Consider the following 6,799-nt stretch of genomic DNA (forward strand, 5'->3'; position numbering starts at 1 on the left):
CGAGTATTTCTTTTTTTTTATCACTTATTTCGTAGTAAAACTATAGTACTTACTTAAATAATGTACTATTTTGGTTGTAGACTATTTGATTAAAAATAAAATATTGAATTGATAACCCATTGAACTAAAATACTAAATATTGACCTCGTATGACAAACACAAACATAAACGGATAGGTATACAAAAGTACTGCGATATTGATTTTTGATTAACCCTTTTAACCCATCATATGCCATCATTAACCATTTTATTTATAATTATTAAAATGTCACATAATTTTTTTCCTATTATTTATATCAAATATAATAAATTGAACAATGAATTATTAATTGTAGCTTCTTATAGTGAAGCGATTACCTTGTTTTTTTTGTGTAACTGTCATCACGTTTTGAAGCAGAAAATTCGCTCCAATCTTCTGAGTTGTAAATGGTTTTTGAAAGAAAATTTTATCTAGTTGGAAAATCAAAGTAGAAAATGTATAATATTTTCAATTTTGATAATTAAGGTTTTAACATTTAATTCAAGATTCCTTGTACCTCGTAAATTCTTTATCTCAATAAACCAGGACCCATAACATCCATATGTTTCTTAAAAAACTAAAATTAACTAAAACTTGCATGTGTAGTTTTTTACAATACAACCGCTTGTGTAAAAATTTTTGTATGTTCTTTTGTATTTAATTAAATTTTGTAGGTACTAAGAACAGTTGATTATGATAAGAATAGAGGACGTTGTATATTTTTACTTTTTATTGAAATACAATAACTGTTTTTTATTTATTTAAAAATACTATTTAAATGGACATTTCATAAGTTGTGATAATTGTAGAGTTTAGTCTTATAGATTTATCATATCCAGTGCTGAGCAAAATGTTATCGTGATAGTTATTCAAATAAATGTGTAATCGAATAAAATTTTATCTAAATACCTAATAATTTAAATACAATTTTATTCAAATAACGCCCTACCTAGGTGGCTATAGGTATGATTTATATTTAGTATAATAAGTGATAACAATAATAATTAGGTACATTATTGCACTTTATTAACACAAATACATTTGTAATCATTTTAATATTATTATCGATTATTTGAGTATAAATGGGTACTTAAGTAGTTAAGTGACTATATATACTAGCTGCGCACCAGTAGTACTCTACTAGATATACTGATAACCCTGCTTCGCCTAGCTCAGAGCTCTGATCATCAGGATATCCTATAAAAAAAATATAAGCCATTATATATATCTCAAAAGTTCGAACTCAACTAAAGTTATCAGTTAAGACTAGCATTAAAATATAAAAATAAATCTATTAGGTTTTAATTTATAAATAACCACATAAATGTATCGTTTCCTCTTATCATCTCTACGAGTTACGACTATACAACCTTACATCAATTTGCTACGCTCCATTACACATTATAAACACATTCTATTCGATTGTTCATCAATATTTTAACCAATGCAAACGATATTATTCGTCACTTAAATTCCCCTATTGTTCCTTTCAAATTTCAATTCTATCTTCCAATTACACCCTGTCGTACTCGCAATATTATCTATATTTGAGCATACGGGCCTTATAATTAAACCATGTTATAGACTTATAGTACACATTTTATAATCTCTAATATAGTAAATTATAGCTTATATAATTTATAAAATAAATATTATTGATTAATTAACTTACTATCTAAAAAAAAATGTAATTGTTATTTGTTAGGTATAGGTATTATTTTGACAAATGAAAATGAACACATAATTCATTTTTGAGGAAGTTTATAATTTATTTTTAAGTTTCCTGTCCCATAGTATAATATATTATCATATCTTTGGAAAAATTCTAGTGCCGGTATTCATATTTATGATACTTACTGTGTGCAAACAATATTGTCGTTTTACTAATTCGATAACGTGATTTATTCATAGTAAATTGCGAATACCAAATATCAAATATAATACTTGGACTCGAATATTTACGGGATTTGCGGGAAAAAATAAACAAAAAAAATAGATTACAATAATGAGTACGAACACGAATAAATAAATTAAAATCTTTGGTGATCTTACGATCGTAAGATTTTGATCCGTTGAGTATAAAAAATGAATAATTATATTAATCATTTTTAATTTTTTGCACAGACACAAGCATAAATGTTACATACAAAGGCTTATATTTTTTAGCCATAGGTATGTAATATTTTCAAGGTTAAGTTAGAGGGTGCCAAGTGAAAATATTTTGAAATAATAATAATTATCTCTATAGACTATACTTATATAATATCTATGATATTAAAAGATAATCAGGAGATCAAAGATTAGGTCTCAAAAGATAATCATCAATCAAAATACGTATATACGGTTTTTGATTTATGAGATTGGACGGGTTAGCTACAACATATACTATGATATAAATATATTGTATAATATATATATTTAAAAAATCGATTTTATTGTTTGCATTCATTCGATATTATTACAAAAATAAAAAATTCAATTAAAATTAAAAATGTGTGATTTTTAGTTAAATGTGCTAGTCAAATCTTTTGCCCCCCTTCAAAAACTAAAATGACTACTGTGACACCTCCTAAGAATAACCAAAGAAATAAAAATAATAAAATATTTTATAGACCCCACCCTCCAATGAATATTCCTGAATCTTGAACACACTTCTGCTCCAACTCATAATCATAACTTAGAAATTAGAATACCTGTAATCTGCAATATATATTAGTTAATTTTTTTATAGAATATTATTATACTATAATATAGTAATTATTGCATACTAATATGTTTGGTTATACATATTAATATAAATATAAATTATCGTTATACTTCAACTATAGAGTGACTCCAGATTTTTAAAAAATAAACTTAGGCCTTAACCCGTAGTAAATACCTATTTGCATTTTAATTTTTTGTTCTCAAAATACTATTATAAAAATATATCTTGTGCAAAACTCATGAACTTTTAACTCCGTAGTTATGTTATAGATGTCGCGGTCCATTTTAAAATGTTTTCCGTTAAAAAGTAAGTCCTAGAGTACAGAAAGTTAAATTTAAAAAATCGGACAATTAGCTCTTTCAGTATATAGTATATGGGTATCAAATTAGCCTTTTCATTGAGTAAGTTTGTGTATAATAATAATTTAGATTATTTTATTACGAGGCATATATTAAATTAAATGCTTAAGCTATTTGACCATGAAAAATTATTTATCGACGTTAATTATAGAAAAACAAAACTATGCAAATCTTAAAACATCAAATAACATTTAATGGCTAAAAGAAACTTCAAATTTGTCTTAATATTTCATAATAATTCATGACTGTGTATAGAAAACCATAGAAGATAAACCATCCTAATTTTAGTAATATAGGTAGTATAGAATTATTAAAATGTATCAAATTTCTACAATTTATATTTTTTTAATTATAACATAATAATAAGTAATGACTAAAGTTTTAGAGGAATATAGGTATTAAATTCTGTGTGAATAAATATATATAACGTATACAATTTTTAATAACGGTTTTTATTATTTTAATATTATTCAAAAATAGAGTTTTTGAATATCTCACTAATCACTATTAGATGATTAACATTTTATTATGCTACACAATTTAAAAAATATTTAGACTAATTTTAAGATATTTTTACCACGATCCAATTCACGCCATCATTCTAAGATGCGTTGATATATTGATTTGTACCTTTACAAATTATTAATACTCGTAATACCTATAATGTATAATATAAATGATATAATATAGTACATTTTTTTATATAACATCATAATAACTTATGATGTTTTATTAAAAATAAATTAGTCATAGTAATATAAATAAATTATAATTTATCCTTAGAAATATATAGAAAATCATACGTTTCCGATAAAAACCGTTTTACGTAGAAAATTCATCATTGAATACAAAATAAATATTTCCATTAGAATGATTTTCTCAATGACCTACACTTGAAACACACTATAAAGTAGATCGACTTCCCCAGTTTTTATCATAATTTTTACAATACAAAATAAAATGTTAAGTTGATATAAATGGATACAACGAACATCAATAACATTAATAGTTACCTAGATATATTTACCTATTGTATACATATCTATCTGTCATGGATTTTTTTTTTTTGATTGAAGACTTTGGAATAGTAAATATTTTCTATTGAAGAAATAAAATATAACACTTATATTAATTTATACCAGGCATCGATATGTACATGTAATAAATAGTTTTTGCGGTTAATAAACTTATAAGACGAAATTAATCAAATTACATGTTCTTTGACCTTTTATATTTCAAATTCTGTAATATTTTAAATACCTATAGTAATTTTAAATACTTGGTTTTTTTTCATTATTGAGCTTTATTATAATGTACCTATTCATTAAATTTGTTTTAATAATAATTAATTATTTTTGTAAAAATGTATTTATTTAGAACCTTATAGTTATAAGTTTTAAAGTACATTAATGTACAATAATTGTGAAATTATTTGAATTATTTGAACAATAATTGAATTACAGGTCGTGACTCTTACCTTATTATTATTCAAATAATACCATTATAATATTATATAATTCATGTATTTTGATTATCATATTTTTTTAATTCTTCGCAGCTTTAAATGGAAAATGTTCAATCCTTTATATACATATATATATATTATTTTAACCCATTTCATCATTAATCATTGTAGTATACCAACTAGTATACCAATATAAAGTGTATTACTAAACAAGAAATTACAATTGTGAAAAATTAATAATGCACATAATGTATGATGTGTATGCTATATATAATATGTACATTATTATATGTGTTATCATACTATCATAATTGTACAAATATTTACTCTACAGTTCATTGTAGTTTTAAAATAATTTAATATAGGAAATAATTTCCAGATTTATTCTACAAAGTGATTCATCGACCATATATGCACATAGTAAACTATATTCTAGTAAATAATAAAAATATAAAATAAACTGTAAACAGGAATACAGGATACAGGATGTAATAAGCCATACATTTCGCTTCGTTTACACAAGACGGTAAGTGTATTCTTATTAAATATTTCAAAACAATAATAATTCATCATGTATTCAATAAACGCTTTTAAATCTGAATGATGGAGATGCTTGAAAACATCTTACTATTCCGTTCAATTTTAAGATATTTGAAATTTTGAACAATTTTGAACTACCATTATTAGTGTACTACGAATGCTACGATGATACGATTGATTTCTATTTTGATTTAGAAATAAGAACATTTTTATATTACAGTATAATACATGTTATAGGTAATTTATATATTTTATGAATATCAATATAACATATATTGTAATTTTCAGGAAATGTATAAATATAAAGTGTTATCTTTATACTAAAATAATAATAAGACGAATTATAATTTTTTCATGATTAATTAGTAGGAACTACTCCCTGCTCACTTCGTTAATACGTATGTAATTTGCATCAAAAACACCCCCTTCCCCCCTAAAAAAATTAATGTAATTTGCGCCACATCTAAAAATTAATTTTGGTAATTTGTGCCACATAAAACTAAATAAAATGGCATTATGTAGTTTGTACCATCTTATACCTTTAAAAATTGTAATTTACGTCATTATTCACCTTTTATTCAAATTGTAATTTGCGTAACTTTAAAATAACTAAACAGTTTTTTTTACAGATAACATATTGTATTTTTAATCATTAATCAATCAAGTTCATTTTAATAGTTGTTTCTAGAAAATTATTAAAAATTATTAAAAAAGTGCTAAAAAAGTATTAAATAAATACAATTTGGGTTATTAAAAAAATATATAAAATAAGTCATATATGATGTATGTTATAATTTTATAAATACATTTATATTAGTATTCCAACAATTTATGAGTTAAAAGTGTAGCACAAATTACATATTCCGTTTCTTTTATGACGAAAAATTACCAAAATTCATTTTTATATATGACGGAAGATCTTATACTTTTATATTTTGCACAAAATAACATTTCCCCTTCGCTCACCACCCCTCTGGGGAGAAGAGGTCAAGACCCATCTTCGGTCAACACCGACCTACTTGTGATCTTCGCCTACGAATCTTAAAATTTAAGGTTGCGTCCGAATTGGTTCCTATACCTGAAAATTGACATCCGAAATGATTTCTGATATTTAAAAAAATTGGAAATTGTAAAATATGTGACGTATAGCTATAATTTAGAAAATTCAAAAACAATTAGTTGATATTTGAAAAAAGGTTTATGCTGAAACATACATTTAACTACTTTGACCAAAATAAAAGTCAAAAAAATAAAATTATAGAAGAAATGGTAAATTTCTAGATTATATAGTAATCATGACAAATATTTGTTTTACATTTTTACCTTGTTGTTATTATTATTATTAATTATTGTACTATAATATAAATACTAACAGGTGATTTATAATGACTTAATATAATATAATATTGTATATCCTGTATTTTAAATAGTAATTAATAATAATTATAGGTAATATTAAAATGGCAACGGCGTTTAAAATTGAAAATTAAACTAGTATGATGGGAATCAATTCAGATATTCTCTTCATAAAACTCGGGAACCAATTTGGATTTATGGAAATTTAATGACCGATATTTAAAATATAATAAATAAATGAAAGATAAAATATATAAAACTTTTTTTAAATAATAGTAAGTTTTAAGTATATTTAATCATTAACAATTATTATTTATTTATTTTTCGGTTGCCATGACACTTATATTATATAT

Source organism: Rhopalosiphum padi, chromosome 4, assembly GCF_020882245.1.
Source record: "Rhopalosiphum padi isolate XX-2018 chromosome 4, ASM2088224v1, whole genome shotgun sequence".
NCBI classification, from domain to species: Eukaryota; Metazoa; Arthropoda; class Insecta; order Hemiptera; family Aphididae; genus Rhopalosiphum; species Rhopalosiphum padi.